This window comes from Trachypithecus francoisi, unplaced genomic scaffold, assembly GCF_009764315.1.
Source record: "Trachypithecus francoisi isolate TF-2019V2 unplaced genomic scaffold, Tfra_2.0 Lachesis_group5, whole genome shotgun sequence".
Lineage (NCBI taxonomy): Eukaryota > Metazoa > Chordata > Mammalia > Primates > Cercopithecidae > Trachypithecus > Trachypithecus francoisi.
The window spans coordinates 16326351-16344748 of NW_022681470.1; positions in this window are offsets into that span (position 1 = coordinate 16326351).

The window sequence follows — 18398 nt, forward strand, 5'->3', positions numbered from 1 at the left end:
CTAACTGTATGCTCGCGCCCATTAACCAACCTCAATTCATCGCCCCCGGCCCATCCCCTGACACAACTCTTCCCACACAGTGGTGTCTATCATTCTACCCTCTACTTCCATGAGATCAATTTTTTGGCTCTGATACATGAGAGAAAATATGGGATATTTGTCTTTCTGTGCCCGGTTTATTTCACTTAACATAACAACCTCCAGAAACTTGCTATTTTCATGATTGAAATTTAGACCTGGTTCTCAACTGTTTGTGCCCTTTACCTACAGGAGATGACAGTCTCTTTCCAGCCTACCAAGAAGCACTTCTGGCTTTTATTCCTAGGCTTTAATTGATTAATTACTGTTTGCCTTTTATTATCTTTCCCCAAATCTTTAATTCCCCTAAACAACAGAATCCAATTCAATTGTTCCTATAATTACTCTCTCTTCCCATATTTTTTGAACATGTAAAACATTATACTAATGAATGCATTTTCTTTTGCTGATGTATTATTTTGTTAAACCCCAAAGAATGTTTTAACAATTGCACTGCTTGGTAGGGCCAGGGACTCTCCATGCTGGATTTAGCACCTGTGATGAGGTCCTCACTGCCAGATGGCCAGAGGGTGACCCAGCTCCTGCCTCTGCTTTCTTAGATCGCTGACCTTGCTGCCATTTGCATTCTTCCTAGAAGTAGAATCTGATGGAGATTAGTATATAATCAGTTTATTGGGGTGGTCCTATAGGTTCAAGGTTTGTGGAAAAAGTGAAGGAAGCAGGACTGGACAGAGGGAGAAGGGGAGAAGTTGTTCTGTGATGAGACCCAGGTGTTCTGAGATACAGAAACAGGCTTTATCAAGCCGTATGGGGATTTCTGAAGCTGAGCTGTCTCTTCAGAAAGGTCCTGAATTGGGATGAGTTGGGACCTTTATATCCTTACACTGACCACTTGTTGAAGGTGGGCTTCCTTGAGAAGAGAACATGGCCTTGAGAAAGGTGGTTCTGAACTTCAGCAGAGGACAATTTCTAAAGATAGCTGATATCTGAAGAATTTCATCTGGTAACACTCCCAGCAGCTAAGAGGTAAGTCCTTCATTGCTGAATGGAGATCTCAGTGGTACAGCAGCAAGCATCCCCCGGCTACCAACGTGAGGTGTTTGCAAGAGGTTTCACAGACAGAAGATACATCACTATTCTCCTGTATTAGTTGCTAAGCAAAAATGTAGGCACTGGCAACTGGTAGATGTGGGGATTGCCAGCAGCTCCCAAGGGTTCCTTGAAAACTATTCATTTGTGCTGCAGTTAGCTAAGATCATCAAGGATGGCCTCTTGTGACCACCCCACTTTAGGATTCACTGAAAGCCCTCAGGAGCCTTCTCGATCTTCAATCTTCCCAACATATCCAATGGTTATAGGAACCTCTAAGTCCTCATATTAAGTTCCTCCTAGTGAAAATACCTAAAATGGTTTCTATGTTTCCAAACTAACACTTGCTGGTTGTATCATCAAGAGTTATACCCCAAAATAAGAACATGGGAGCACTTCTTAATAATCTCTCCAGTAATCAATTAATACAGGTCTCCCAAATGCCTCACATTTTTTTTTAATGCAGTGATAGGTATTGAAAGCTAGGATCGGCTAGCTAAAAATGCATTTAGAAATTTTAAAGAGATAATTATATAGAAGTATTGACCACAGGTGAACAATGCTTAGATGGTGAGGGGAAGGTTACTAGTATCAGATAATTCAAAACTTGTGAGTTTGCTTGTCTATACCAGGCTTTCAGCAATCACTGAGGTTTGAAATTGGCCCTGAAATGAAAACAGCTGAGACAGACAAAAAAAAGTTTAAACATCTTCAAATGTAGCACATGGACCACTCATTATCTGACAACTGCCTGCCTCCTCAGACTTTTTTCCTTGTGCTCCTTTGTCTCAACTTTATGTTCCAGCAATTCCAACCTGCTTTCAGCGCTTCTGCATATGTCAAACTTTCTCCCGTTTTTTTTTTGCCCAAGCTGTCACCTCTGCCACAACAAACCTCTCCTCTATTCACTCTTTAATACTTAGTTTGGCCGGGCGCGGTGGCTCAAGCCTGTAATCCCAGCACTTTGGGAGGCTGAGACGGGCGGATCACGAGGTCAGGAGATCGAGACCATCCTGGCTAACACGGTGAAACCCCGTCTCTACTAAAAATACAAAAAACTAGCCGGGCGAGGTGGCGGGCGCCTGTAGTCCCAGCTACTCGGGAGGCTGAGGCAGGAGAATGGCGTAAACCCAGGAGGCGGAGCTTGCAGTGAGCTGAGATCCGGCCACTGCACTCCAGCCCGGGCGACAGAGCAAGATGACACAATAAGATCTTCTGAAAATCTCATCGTTTATAAAAGCAATGAGAACACTGGCAAAAATGGTAAGAATTCCCCCTTCTAGGACCGTGGAACTTAACAAAACACTTGCAGCAACCCAGGGAGCATTTCTCAAGAAAAAGAGCTGAATCTCAGTAAGAACAGTGAGCTTTGTGTTGCTCTAATTTGCCCTATTCTGATTATCCTCCCTCCCCAGCCCCACAATCATTTTGAAAACAAAAGTTCTCAATCAGGTGAAAAACAGCAGCCTGGCAGCCACTGGAGGGGACAAAATAGGGTCAGTCTAAACATTAAGTAGCTTGTCAGCCAAAGAGACTGGGGATTTAGGCAGGGACCAGACCCTAAAAGACTTTACATGTCCCACTATAGACTTTTCATCTTATCCTGAAAGTAATGGGGAGTCCTGCAAAGATTTTTGGCCTCAAAACTCCATTCCCAGATAATTGCTATTATTTGACCTGTTTTGGTGGTTCCTTAGGAAGCTGTTTTTAACTCAGTTCGGAGTTTTTTCCAGTACTTTTCTTTCCTTTCTGCAGAAAGGAAGTTTCTGGGGAGCGTACTTAATTTGGATGAATATAGGGGACTATGTTCACAGGAATGAGAACTGTGGTGAGGCAGGAATTTACTCTTTTTTTTTTTTTTGAAACGGAGTCTCACTTTGTCGCTCAGGCTGGAGTGCAGTGGTGCGATCTCAGCTCACTGCAACTTCCACCTCCTGGGTTCAAGCGGTTCTCTTGCCTCAGCCTCCCAAGTAGCTGGGATTACAGGCACCTGCCACCAAACCCGGCTAATTTTTCTTTTTTTCTAAATAGAGATGGGGTTTCACCATGTTGGCCAGGCTGGTCTCAAACTCCTGACCTCAAGTGATCTGCCCACTTCAGCCTCCCAAAGTGCAGGAATTACAGACACGAGCCAGCACACCCCCGCTGGGATTTACTCTTAATGCATTCACAACAAAGGCCTCAGCTAGTGAACAAATGAGTACCTCAACCCCAGAGGCAGAGCTGGGCAGCACACCCCTATATTCAGCATCCAGTTGGGTCCCCATGTAGCTTGGCCCATGCTGCTCTCTCAGTGCGTGACCCCCTGAGAGGAGGCAGGAAGAGAGGCAACCGATGAGAGCAGACAATTGTGATTTCTACCTGGAGTCTTCTCCCTGCTAAATGTATGGCTTGGATCAGAATTTATCTTCTTTAGGCCTGTTTCTCCACCCACAGCAAATGATATTTCTACTTAAACACCGAACACGTTGCTGGTATTCTGAGATAACCTGGAAATGGGGTCAAAGTTGGATGGACTACTTCCAGGAAGGAAATCCAGTACCCACGATTACTGGGAAGGCCAATCACACTGTGCTTCTCCTCCTGACCTCCCCAGGATCTCCCATAGTTCTTGTTTTCATTCATTCATTCATTCATTCATTTATTGAGACAGGGTCTTGCTCTGCCCTGGCTGGAGTGCACTGGCATGATCTCAGCTAACTGTAACCTCCGCCTCCTGGGTTCAAGTGAGTCTCCTGCCTCAGCCTCCCGAGTAGCTGGGATTACAGGTGCCCACCACCACGCCTGGCTAATTTTTTGTATTTTTGGTAGAGACAGGGTTTCGCCATGTTGGCCAGGCTGGTCTCAAACTGGATCTCCCATATTTCTGCTGCAAAAGTAAAAATGAGGTCTAGTAGCCTCTTCAGAGTACTGAGAAGTTGGTCTAATTTGTTTTGAGTTCCCTGGACCCTGATTAGGATTTTGCATCAGGCAGACATTCATTTTGTTCTGTTTTTCTTTCTGACATTGGCCGATGAGAAATCATAATGAAAGAAAATTATGTCATTCTTTATCCTGGTATCAAATTATACATGCATTAGTGACTCGGTAAAAAGAAAAAAAAAATGAGTCAATAGTCTGCAGTAAATCACTATAAGCGTTATAGAGAAATCTGAGAATCAGAGACATACAGGATCTTCAGTGATGTGATTCAAACCCCTACATTCAAACAAATGGATTCTCAGAGGCTGGAGGGGGAAAACTTGTCAGAATCTCAGGGGGAAGGTGAGGCTCATGTAGTTTGAAAAAGTCTATCTACTTTCTACCCACAGGAAAATTTTGTACAAAATTATTGTCTCTTGGGGATATGCAGAAAATAGTGAGAGTGTTTTAGGGGACAAAGGTTAAAAAGACGTTTTAGAAGTAGCTTTGGGAACAAATGGCAGTATGATAATGTTACTCATGAGAAGTTTTATTTCTATCAGCTGCATTTGGCCATAAAATTACACAATGGATCATTACAATGCCTTTAAGTGAAAGAATGTAGCCACCCCCTGCTGCAAAAGAAAATTCCAAAACAGTGAGCGTAATACCAAGGAGTTTTCTCAAAACTAAGGATGACAAAATGAAAATGGGCTCTGGAGTACGTTTGAGTTTTCCTCTTAAATTAAAATCCCCTAGATTTTTTTGACAATTCCCATTGACCCTCGACATACCACCGAAGGAAGTGAATCACTGGCATCTCTGTGACTCTAATGATGCCCAAACTTTACAGCTGATGAGCAAGGAATAGAATAAATAGCTCCATTCAGAAGGACAGATTCCCCTCAGGTGGGTAAAAAGATAGCATCATTCAGAAGACCATTATCTGAAATTCTCTGACTCAATTACAGTCTCACTCTGAATCAGTTGGGGTGACTGACAGCGCCCGACAATGCCAGTACTCACATTCCAAGCTGCACGGTAAAGAGAAACTGCAGATGAAAGCACATTTACTCACACTTCCAGCAGCAGGATTTCTCAAGGTTTGTCGGCTTCGAATATAAATGCAGAATATTTCCTTGGTGTCAGCAGCAGCTCCAGACTGGATTTCAGGAGCAATTAATAGTCCACAGATTAACCCTTTTCTTGCAGACAGGAACATGAAAATAATTCCCGTTGTTGTGTATTTACTCTGTGTGTGTTGTAGGGGGGAAGAGATACAGGCTCACACACACACACACACACACACACACATATAATATATATATACGTACAGTCACATGGACATCAATACGATCTCTTAATGAAATGTATCATTTTATACCTATGAAAATATTTCTTGCTAATTTTTTGACAAACTACCTAAATAGATTTTATGTTGTCAAATGCACATTAAGATCATGGGAACCAAGTTTAATTCCTTAGTTTTTCTTTCCAGAAGCTAGGCTGATATTTAACAGGCTGTCTGATGACCTAGAACAGGAGTCCACATCCTCAGCTTGCAGGCCAAGTCCAGCCCACCACTTGTTCTTGTATGGCCTGTGTACACTTTTAAGAGATTGAAGAAAAATCAAAGAACAGTAATAGTTAGTTCGTGATTCTTGAAAATTGTATGACATTCAAATTTTAGGTTCCAAAAATAAAGTTTTATTGGCACACAGCTACACCTTTTTTTTTTTTTTTTTTTTTTTTTGAGATGGGGTCTCACTCTGTCACCCAGGCTGGAGTGCAGTGGCATGAACTTGGCTCACTGCAGCCTCGACCTTCCAGGCTCAAAGCAATCCTCCTGCCTCAGCCTCCCAAGTAGCTGGTACTACAGGCGTGCACCACCATGCCTGGCTAATTTTTGTATTTTCTTGTAGAGATGGGATTTTGCCATGTTGCCCAGGCTGGCCTTGAACTCCTGGGCTCAAGGGATCCACCCACTTCAGCCTCCCGAAGTTCTGGGATTACAGGTGTGAGCCATTGTTCCTAGTCCCACTATTGATTTATGGATTGTCTATGGCTGCTTTCTTCCTGAAAGGACAGAGAGTTGAGTAGTTGCAACAGAAATCATACAGCCCAGGAAGCCTAAAATATTTACTGTCTGGTTCTTTACAGAAAAAGTTTGCCAACTTCAGGCCTAGAGCTAGTTGTTCTATGGCCTTTTTGGGTTGGTTTCTGCCCTGCTTAAGATAAGAGTATACAGATGGTTCCTGACTTATAATTCGACTTATGATTTTTAAACTTTATGGTGGTGCAAAAATGAAATGCACTCAGTAGAAACTATACTTTGAATTTTAAATTTTGAGCATTTCCCTAGTATGATACTATAATTCCTAGTATAATGCAGTATAATACTCTCTTGCAGTGTTAGGCAGCAACAGTGAGCCACAGGTCCCCATCAACCATGCAATCACAAGGGCAAACAACGGATACTCTACAGTGTACTGTGTTCCCCGCGTTGTTTGGAATAGTGTGTTTTTAATTTTCACATCCCATCATGTCTACAAAACACCCATCTGTATCTGGGGAGAAGGAAAAGCAGAGGGAATTACTCTTGAGCCAAAACTCAAAATAATTGCCCAGTATGGAGACAGCAAACCAGCAATGGCCATCGCACTTGAGTTAGGACTGTAGAAAGCCACGACCATCTTACGGAATAACAAGCAAATTTGTGATGCAGTGGAACCATCAACATCAGTCAAATCTATTGTTATCACAAAGAAAAGAGCTGGGCTGATTGATGACTTGGAAAAATTACTTGTCATGTGAGTGGATGACCACACACAGAAGCACATACTGCTCAGCCTACTGATGATCCAGGCTAAGGCGAGAAGTCTTTTCAATACACTGAAAGAGCATGCCTGTGATCTTTCCCAAATGCAAATGTTTATAGCAAGTCACGGGTGGGTTCCAACACTTCAAAAGGCATCGTAACTTTCATAACGTGAAGGTCAGCAGTGAGGCAGCAACTGCCGATACTGAAGGTCTTGAAGCATTTAAGAAAAAGTTCCATAGGATAATTGTGGATGAGAAATATTTGCCAGAATAAATATTTAATGTCAATAAAATGAGTTTGTTCTGGAAGCGTATGCTGGTGCATACATATATTAACAGGCCAAGACAATGCCAGGATTCAAGGCCTTCAAATATCCTGGAATGCTGTTTTGGGGTGGAAATGTTGCAGGGTTCAAATTAAAGCCTTCCTAATCTACCACTTAGGGAACTCTAGAGCATTTGAGAATGTGAACAAGCATCCGTTTCCTATTTATTATTGCCATCACAAGAAAGCCTGGATGACATCAGCATTGTTTAAAGACTGGGGTTTGAAGTGTTTTATTCTGCAGGCAAGAGAGTATCGTAGGCAAAGCAACATCTCATTCAAGATTGCTCTGATCTTAGACAATGCTCCAGGTCCTCCATAGCTTATCCGGTGACATCTATCTTGATGTAAAGATTGTATATTCGCCACCTCTGAACACAACCAACACTCATTCAACTCATGGAACAAGGCACAAGAGCTGTGTTCTAAGCATACTACTTATCCACTCAACATTTGCAAAGGCTGTTAAAGAGACTGAATCTGACCTAACGCTCTGAGAGCTTTGGAAAGGTTTTAACATTCTAAATGCTGCCTGGAACATTGCTCCAGCATGAGAAGACATCACACAACAATGCATGAATGGCATTTGGAGGAAAGTTTTGAAGATGTATGTAAATGCATTTAAAGGCTTTAACAAAGATTCTGCTCTTGATGAAATAGTAACTAACAATATTAGTGCTTGGGGAACAGCCAGAATTGGAGGTTAATGAAGAGGATATTCGTGAGTTTGTTGGCATTGAGACTGAAGAGCTTCCCAAGGAGAAACTGATCATACTGAGGAAGAAAGAAACTGAGGCAGAGGAAAAATAAGTTACACCTGAGGCACCAAGAAAGTTTGCAGCAAAGAAACTGGTGGAGGCATTGGTTACTCTCAGCAGTGGCTTATGAACGGTGGAAGAAATGGACGTCCATCGCTAGAGATTCTCAAGAGCTGACAGGCAGATGCAGGCTGCTCTTGCTTGCTGTAGAGAAATATATAAAGAAAAGAAACGAACTGCACGGTTAAAACTTATCTTCCTGAAGAACTCTATGCTTGCCAAACCATGAACAAGTGTCAATGCCCCACTGTCTTCTAGCAGCTATTCTCAAGCCTCAGCACGAGAGAGAGAAATCGATGACTCTGTCACCATAGCATCCCCATTATCCATCAATTAATTTTAGTTCAATGCAGAAAACCCTCTTCACACCCAGTGTGCTTTAAGCTGTGTACATTAATGGTGAGTACGCAAACAATGGTTCTGTTTTTCATTTTTAGTACAGTATTCAATAAATTACATGAGATATTCAATACTTATATTTATAAAACAGGCTTTGTGATAGATGATTTTACCCAATTATAGGCTATGTGTTCTGAGCACATTTAAGGTACACTAAACTAATCAATGACTTTTGGTAGGTTAAATAATAAACCTGACTAAAATTCAGGGACCTTCTACCTCAGTAAAATTTCTAGAGGTCCAGTGGTATTGGGTCTTTCGAGATATTCCTTCTAAGGTGAAGGATAAGTTGCTACATTTCGCCCCTCCTACAACCAAGAAAGAGGCACAATGCCAAGTAGCTCTATTTGGATTTTGAAGGCAACACATTCCTCATTTGGGTGTGTTACTCTGGCCCATTTATCAAGTGACCTGAAAGGCTGCAGTTTTGAGTGAGGTCCAGAACAGGAGAAGACTCTGCAAAAGGTTCAGGCTGCTGTGCAAGCTGCTCTGTCACTTGGGCCATATGACACAGCAGATTCAATGGTGCTTGAGGTGTCAATGGCAGATAGGGGTGCTGTTTGGAGCCTTTGGCAGTCTCCCATAAGTGAATCAAAGTGGAGGCCTTTGGGATTTTGGAACAAGGCCCTGCTATCTTCTGCAGATAACTACTCTCCTTTTGAGAGACAGTTGGTCTATTACTGGGCTTTGGTGAAAACTGAATGTTTGACTATGAGTCAGCAAGTCACCATGCAACCTGAACTGCCTATCATTAACTGGGAGCTTTCTGGCTCATCTAGCCATAAAATGGGTCATGCAGAGCAGTATTCCATCATCAGATGGAAGTGGTATGTATGTGATCAGGCTCGAGCAGGTCCTGAAGGCACAAGTTACATGGGGAAATGGCTCAAATGCCCATGGTCTCCACTCCTGTCACCTTGCCTTCTCTTTCCCAGCCTCACTGGGAGTTCCCTATGATCAGTTGACAGAGGAAGAGAAGACTAGGACCTGGTTTACAGATGGTTCTGTACAACATGCAGGGACCACTCAAAAGTGGACAACTGCAGCACTACAGCCCCTTTCTAGGACATTCCTGAAGGACAGCAGTGAAGGAAAATCTTCCCAGTAGGCAGAATTTTGAGCAGTGCACCTGGTTGCACACTTTGCATGGCAGGAGAAATGGCTACATATGCAATTATATGCTGATTCATGGGCTGTAGTCAATAGTTTGGCTGGATGGTCAGGGACTTGGAAGCAGCGTGATTGGAAAATTGTTGACAAAGAAATTTGGGGAAGAAGTATGTGGATGGACCTCTTTGAGTGGTCAAAAACTGTGAAGATATTTGTATCCCATGTGAGTGCTCACCAATGGGCCACCTCAGCAGAGGAGGATTTTAATAATCAAGTGGATAGGATGACCCATTCTGTGAACACCACTCAGTCTCTTTCCCCAGTCACCCCTGTCATTGCCCAGTGGGCCCATGAACAAAGTGGCCATGGTGGCAGGGATGGAGGTTTCATATGAGCTCAGCAACATGGACTTCCTCTCACCAAGGTTGATCTCGCTATGGCCACTGCTGAGTGTCCAATTTGCCAGCAGCAGAAATCAAGGGCCAGCAGTCCTTGATATGTCATTATTCCTCCAGGTGATCAGTCAGCTACCTGGTGGCAGGTTGATTATATTGGACCTCTTTCATTGTGGAAAGGGCAGAGGTTTGTCCTCACTGGAATAGACACTTACTCCAGACATGGGCTTGCCTATCCTGCATGTGATGCTTCTATCAGGACTACCATCTATGGACTCACAGAATACCTTATCCACTGTCATGGTATTCCACACAGCACTGCCTCTGACCAAGGCACTCACTTTACAGCTAAAGAAGTGCAGCAGTGGGCTTATGCCCATGGAATTCACTGGTCTTATCATGTTCTCCATCATCCTGAAGCAGCTGGATGACACTGACAGAATGGTGGAATGGCCTTTTGAAGCCACAATTACAACACCAACTAGGTGATAATACTTTGCAGGGCTTGGGCAAAGTTCTCAGAAGACCGTGTATGCTCTGAATCAACATCCAATATATGGTACTGTTTCTCCCATAGCCAGGATTCATGAGTCCAGGAATCAAGGGGTGGAAGTAGAAGTGGCACCCTCACCATCACCCCTAGTGATTCACTAGCAAAGTTTTTGCTTCCTGTTCCCATGACATTACATTCTGCTGGTCTAGAGGTCTTAGTTCCAGAGGGAGGAACTCTGCCCCTAGGAGATACAACAACGATTCCATTACACTGGAAGTTAAGATTGCCACCTGGACACTTCGGGCTCCTCCTACCTTTAAGTCAACAGGCTAAGAAGGGAGTTACAGTGTTGGCTGGAGTGACTGACCCAGACTATCAAGATGAAATCAATCTGCTACTCCACAACCTGGAGGTAAGGAAGAGTATACATGGAATTCAGGAGATCCATTAGGGTGTCTCTTAGTATTGCTATGCCCTGTGATTATGGGAAACTACAACAGCCAAATCCAGGCAGAAATGCAAATGGCCCAGACCCCTCAGGAATAAAGGTTTGGGTCACCCCACTAGGAAAAAACCACAACCTGCTGAGGTGCTTGCTGAAGACAAAGAGAATACAGAATGGGTAGTAGAAGAAGGTAGTTATCAATACCAGCTATGACCATGTGCCCAGCTGCAGAAATGGGGATTGTAATTGTCATGAGTATTTCCTCCTTCTTTTGCTAAAAACATGTTTGTGCATGTATACACTTGGTACTAAGAAAATATATTTATTTCTTTTTCCTTTATCATCTGGAAACATCAATAAACATCAATAAAATGTAAGGTTTATTGACTTCATATCAGGATATTAAGTATTGTTAACCCTGTGTAACAGTATTTGGGCTGGGGATCGGTCCATTTCTGGTTGTACAAAGGAAGGTTGTATTATTTTAGGTGTAATTATGACCTTATTGTCTTTATTTGAAGGTTATGTATGATCTTAGGAGATGTGTATGGGTTCAGGTTGACAAGGGGTGATGTCACCACCACAACAGGACTTGTGATGGTGAATACTGAGCGTCAACTTGATTGGATTGAAGGATACAAAGTATTGATCCTGGGTGTGTCTGTGAGGGTGTAGCCAGAAGGGATGAACATTTGAGTCAGTGGGCTGAATAAGGCAGATCCACCCTTAATCTGGGGGGCACAGTCTAATCAGTTGCCAGTGAATATAAAGCAGGCAGAAAAACATGAAAAGGGGAGACTAGCCTAGCCTCCCAGCCTACATCTTTTTCCCATGCTGAATGCTTTCTGCCCTTGAACATCAGACCCCAAGTTCTTCAGTTTTGGGACTCGGACTGTCTCTCCTTGCTCCTCAGCTTGCAGACAGCCTATTGTGGGAATCTTGTGATGGTGTAAGTTAATACTTAATACTAAGTACTTAATAAACTCATATATATATACATATGGAACACAGGAGAGAGATATACATGTGTGTGTGTGTGTATATGTGTATATATCTTCTATTAGTTCTGTCCCTCTAGAGAACCCTAATACATCTCCTGTAGGTAAATTTTAAAGTAAATGATAAAAATCAATGGACTCTCATGTCTCTAAGATGTTTTACTTATGAGTCTTTCAGACATTTAGAAAATATATGAGATTATACTTGCATCATTTCCACTTTGCTCATGGAATCATTCAAATTCTCTCCTTTCCTCTCTTTGTTTGCCCAAGGTCCCTATCTAATGTTTCTAAATGTTTACATCACCCTCTTCCACAGTGCTTGCTTCCTTTACCTCACAACTCTTCCTGAAGTATGACCCACTGCTTACAAATGTTTATGTGCAATATGATCTTCGGGCACAACGGCACTACACACCAGAGAAATGCTGAGTTAACCTGTTGGGCTGAAAAAGGAGACATGGAGAACTGTTTTGTCTTTGAGCCCTTTTATGGAATGCATTCTTGTTTTATTTCAAAGGCCTTTTTAACAAAATCACACTCTTTGACGGAAAAGAATTCCTCCAAGTTCACTTTACTTCACACCATCTCATATGTTGCTGATGTTCTATTTAACACTTAAGATATTGTTCTTCAGAAGGTAGCTATCACTTAATATTCATCTACTGCATGACAGATATTTTAGGAATGAATAAAAATTTCTGGCATTTATTACTGCCTGTCATGATGCCAGCACTGTGTTAGCCATTTTAAACATATAGCTTCACATCTATAACAGCTCTCAACATTGCATGATATAATCCATACTTTACAGATGAGAAACTATATGAGTAACTTGTCCAAGGTCATTGGCTTATCAGGGCGGCATTGGAAGATTGAATACATGTCTCTAACTCTGACCGTGTTTTTTTCCCATACAGCCTATTAATTATTAAATGATTTTCCAACTGGATTTAAGGCTCCTAAAGACAGAAATCATTTTATCTATCTTATGTCATTGGAAAGAAATTACATCTCCAGATTCTCCACCACATCCTAGAGAGGAAAGAGGTGCCCAGTGTGAAAATAATCATTCCGTTTCAAGCAGTCATCTCTAAGCTTGAGCTGAATGGAGTCCTTGAGTATAAAGAGAAGCTCTGAGCCGAGTATAGGGCAGGGACTGGTGAAAGCTAGGCATACAAAGGAGGGCTCTGAGGACTGGAGATGGCAGAGATGGCTGGCTACCTGATGGGTAGACAAAGCTCTTTTAGGCTATAGAGGTCTGATATTTAATCATAAGTTGCTAATGTTGCTGCTGCTGAAACTCTTCCAGGTAAGTTCACTGCATGCACGAAGACATCAGATGACGGTTTTGAGTAATTCAAGAAAAGAATATGAGCCCCGTATTTTTATCAACTCTAGAGTAGAAATAAAGACCTAAATGACACAAAGTGAATGGCAAGTATTCTGTTAAGATAGGCTGCTGGGGCCAAAGGCATCAGAGAAGGCAAAATCCTCGGACAGCCACAAAATTTTAGGGAGGCAACCAACTCTCCACGGGGCTTGGATAAGGGCTTTGAGCTGATCTTACCTGAATCTCAGAAAGAGGCTTCATACGATCCCAGTCACATCTGTACCCCTCATAATGCCTGTGCATACTGTATTTGTTTGAAATGGCCTCCTCCAATTTGCAGGCCAACATCCCTACTGGGACCCTGGAGTTTTGAAAAGTTGATTTTTCCTTAATAAATAATATTCTTGACACTTAAAAAAGAAGGCAATTTGTCAACCAGGAACCCCCTGGAAAAAATTAAGTCCTAATGCACAACCTAAGGCATTCACAGTATGTAGTAAGTTAATCTCTCTGCATCTAGAAGGTTCTGGCTACGTAGTAGTTTTAGGAGAACTGAGGGAGTGGGCAGGCAACTCCATCTGTGTTCTGTGCCTCCAAGTCTAAGGTCTTTCCAACAGGATGACAGCCCCGGAGCTCCTCTAGCCATGCAAATCCATATGATTTGCATAGCTTCTTTTCCTTGTGAGGCCTTCCCTGGTGCTCCATTGCATTTCCCATCCTTACCCAGCTCCTGACTCCACCCAAGATGAGGATCATGTTGGTAAATTCTGTCTCCGAAGTGCTTCCACTTAGGAGTTGTAGCAATATTTGCACAACAGGTAGCAATGTGAAGCAAAGGCCTTGGTCATGGTCTTATTTCTGTGACATAGTCCCTAACTCTGCTTTCTTTCCATTGCTAAAGGGAGATGATATGGCAAATGTTGCACCTAAGGACTTGTTGGTTCATATTGTTGACTCAAAACATGCCCATGCGGTTTTCTCTTAGGTACCTTATTAGCCTACCCCATGGCTCTTTTAAGATTTTTAAGAACATTGATTGGTGAACATTAGGATTGATTCCAAGAATAATACCATTTATTTCTGCCATGTTTCAGGCAATCGAGGATGTATCTGATGGTCAAAGGGTTTCTTTGCCCACAGAGTCTCTCCTTAGCCCTTTTAAAAACTTTAAATTTTCTTGACAGTTGAATGAAAAGGGAAACAGAGTAACAGACCCTTAAGGCCCTTAAGGAAGGGGATATGGGGAGGTCCTGGATCTGGAGGCCTTACTTATAGCTACAATCATATTATTCCTCAATTCTGCATTGAACTCTCACCCTGCCCACAGCTGACTATCTTGTATCGTGGAAGGGTATATACATTGAAGGAGTTCAGGAAATGCCACCCCAAGATATGATACTTCAGTATGCTACTTACTTAGAAGTGGGGGCACTTGGGGGAACAGCAGATGCAGGCAGTGGCTTCCCTGAGCTCCCCGTACCTGCCTAAAGATGATCCTGCAAAAGGAGCTCAATTGTCAGGAATCCTTTCCCTAGGAATCTTCTCAAACAGAGAAGATGAACTCAGATCACAGAAGAGAAAGATTGGAGGTTGACACCATGCCCAGACAAGCCATCACCTAATCTAGTGCGGGCTGCTCAGAGACAACTTTTATTACCCCAGAGTCTTTTCATCTGCGTAGCAGGTCAACTTTTGTTCACCATACATTTCCTCCCCTAACCCTTCCATAACTTGGGTCGCCACCCCCACTGCATAAGCCTCAAGCCCCAATCCCCTAGTCCTTTCTGTAACTCAGGAAACTACATAAGCTTCAGTCATCTGACCCTCTTCAAGTCTCTTATTTGTGACAATCGCATACATATGCATATAATTAAATAGTTTTTTCTCCTGTTCATCTGTCTCATGCCAATTTAATTCGTAACCCAGCCAAGGAACATAGAGGAGTGGAGGGAAGTCATTTTTCATTTCCCTACAACATACTATAATTAAGAGTGGCTGGCCAAATGCTATTTGCTTTCAGAGGAAAATATAAGATTTTATCAGTGATTGTGGGTCAAGTCTAAATAACTTGACATTTTCCAAAAGGAAAATGAACACAAAGCAAAAGGGCCTTCCATAACTAGTTGACCTTGAACTACCCACCTACACAGCCCATTCCAGACTCTAAGGCAGAGTGCAGCTCCCTGCCCTGCAAGAATGCACCATACATACATGCACTCACAGGTACATGAATCGACCTTTTCTGCCTATGTTTTTGTGTCCTCAGCCAAGATAGCCACCTGCCCTGGTATGCATGCTGTGTGACTCATAGACAGAAGATAAGGCATGAATGAGGCTGTGGGAGTTTGAACCAGCAACAGAAACAGGCAAAGAAGAGACTTTCTTTTTATATAAAGGGTCCTGAAAAGCATTTTGGGAGGATGCCAAACCAAAATGATTCCCAAAAACAATCTGGGAAGAAGTTGTTCAAAGACAGCCTATGTTTTCCCATTTCACCCTTCTGTCTGTACTACCCAGCTCTTTCTTCAGCAGTATGAGTGGCACCATTTCTGCAGATAGAGAGGCTCTGCTATTCACATACCTTGTAAACATCAGTAAGTTACATAACTTCTTTTTACCTTGTGTCCCCACCTGTGTGGAAGGGACCTAATAGAACGTGCCTTACAGTGAGGGGTAATCCAGGTGAAGCCTGTTGAACAGGAATTGGCAGAGTTTATTACATTTTAGCTATTGCATTAGTATCATGTCAAATGTTAGCCTCTCCAGAACTTCCTGACCTAGGAACCACTGTGCTAACCACCCCCTTCACTTCTTACCAGGTCTCCACAATGGTGAGACTCTCATAGAGAGAAAGTTAGGAAATATCCCAAAGCAGTAGAATGGACTGCTGGTTGCTAACATTATTTACCCAATCTGTTTCCTTTCACCATCTCCTCTCTGTGCTTCCAGGTTAATGCTACAGCAATTACCTGTCTTTCCCACCATCTCAGTATTCCATACCGAAATGGAAAAAGTTTTCTTGTCCCCCTCGCAGGGCATGCCATGGAGATGTGGCTCGCTTCTTCAGTGCCCTACTGCTCAAAACCCCTAGGGAGAGCAGGTAGACGGGCAGATCACGGAGAGTGTGAGCTCTGACTCCACGGCAGCCTCTAGGGGTGAATGTTTACAGCTCCCGAAGCCCCAGTAGGCTTGTTACAGTGTGCCCTTTCTGTTTCACCATCTGTAGGCAGTTTGGGTTAATCAGCTCAATTCGATCCTCTGCCTTATGGCAAGGACAGAGGACTTTCTGTATCCTGGCTTCTTGCCTTGGATCACATGTGGATCACACGTGGACTTGGAGGATGGGCGCAAAATTTTTTATTGAGTGGTGGTAGCTCTCAGTGAGGTGGATGGGGAAGCCAGAAAGGGGATTGAGTGGGAAGGTGGTGGTTGTACCCTGGAGTCAGGCAACCTAGCAGCGGCGCTGTCCTCTGACCGCAGTGGCCAAACTGTGCGTTGTTCTGCCAGTCCATGGCTTGCCGACATCTGCCAGTGCCTGTCGGTGTGTTCTTCAGCCAGTGTGTTCCTCTCAACGTCCAGCTGCTTGTGTCTCTGCCCTCTACGCTCTCAGGGTTTTTATAGGCACAGGATGGGGGCGTGGTGGGCCAAGGTGGTCCTGGAAAATGCAACATTTGGGCAGGAAAACAGAAATACCTGTCCTTACCTAGGTCCGTGGGCACAGGCCCAGGGGTGGCGCCCTCACCAGGGACTCCCCCCTTCTCCTCTCATCACTTCCTTGCCCCCCTCCCATATCAATACTATCTGAATTTATCATCCCAGCCCACATAAAGCATTCTCATTGGTGCCTTTACTATAAGGTGGTATCCCCATAAAGTGGGCGTTCTCAGCAGCCCAAAGAGGGGATCTGGTCAGAAAGGAATGTCACTCACAGCCAAAGTTTCAGAGCGCTTCTCCCTGGTGACAGTTAAGAGCTAGCTCCTCTCATGACTGATGGTGGCTTCTCTATCCTCTCTGCAGTTCCCTGGAATAAGGAGCATTGGCACAAGGTCTCGATAAGCATTTTTCCTGCTATCTCTTTAAGAGTTGTAGAGCTTCCTGGACATCATGCCGATTGCTCCTGTCCTGCCTTCTTTAACCGGATCTCTGCGTTTACCTCCTTCACTGCATATCTCTGAGAGGAATCTGGAATAGATATTGTATTGAAGCTAAAAGTAAAAGGCAAAAGTAGGGGGAAGTAATAAAAAAAACCATTGAGTCTAATCACAGTAAGTTTTCGTTCTGAAACTATCTGAATGTAGAATGAGGAAATAGTGAGGAGGTGTACAACTCATAGTGACCCTAGGCAAATATATTTGATGCTTCTGCTGTTTGTATCTGAAGGGAGTAATTGATGCAGTGCAATTGGGGATCACTAACCTAGACGAAATAAAGAAATCTGACAATTTGACCCAGATTTAATAGCAACTTGAATCCTTGCTGCAGTGTAACCTGAGAAGCTTTCAGTGACTCCCTGCTGCCTACTCAACTAAGTTGAAGCTTTTAGTTTATCCCAGGCCTTCATCCTCTCTCCTTGAACCGTTTTGCAGTTCTCATCTCTCATGATTCGCCTTATATATATATAGTTTCCTGAAGCCAAACTTGAACATCACTAATTTTCTTGAGTCTGTGTTTCTAATCCTCATCCCACACAGGACCACCACCTCAGTATTTTGCCTCATGATGTTCTTTCTGCCTTGAATAATTTCACTCACCATCACTCCATATTGAAATTTGACTTATTTTTTTAATAGACCTCATTTGTTAGAGCAGTTTTAGGTTCACAGCAAAACAAGATGGTGCAGGGATCCCACTTAGAGCCCTCCAGATCCCCCAAGCATGAAAATAAAGGAAAAATCTTTAGTCCCTTCAAGGGAAATTCGAGGCACCTAGACTGGAATTAAACTCCAGGCACCTAGACTTGGGAAATAAGTGAATAACCCATTAAGCATGAAGGTATTTAATAATAAACTTAAAACTCACTCAGGTAAGGTAGTCACAAGATGTTAGGTTCCCTATAGAAGCTAAAGACAACATCTTAACATACATCTCAGAGTTGTTTTTCAGAAACCAGGACCCCCCACCAGATGGAAAATGCTGACTGCCATCACATATATCTCAGATAAAGGGGAACTGAGGACTGAACTCTGACAGTTGTTCTTTGTTTTAAATTTCTTCCTGGGGCCCTGGAGAGAGT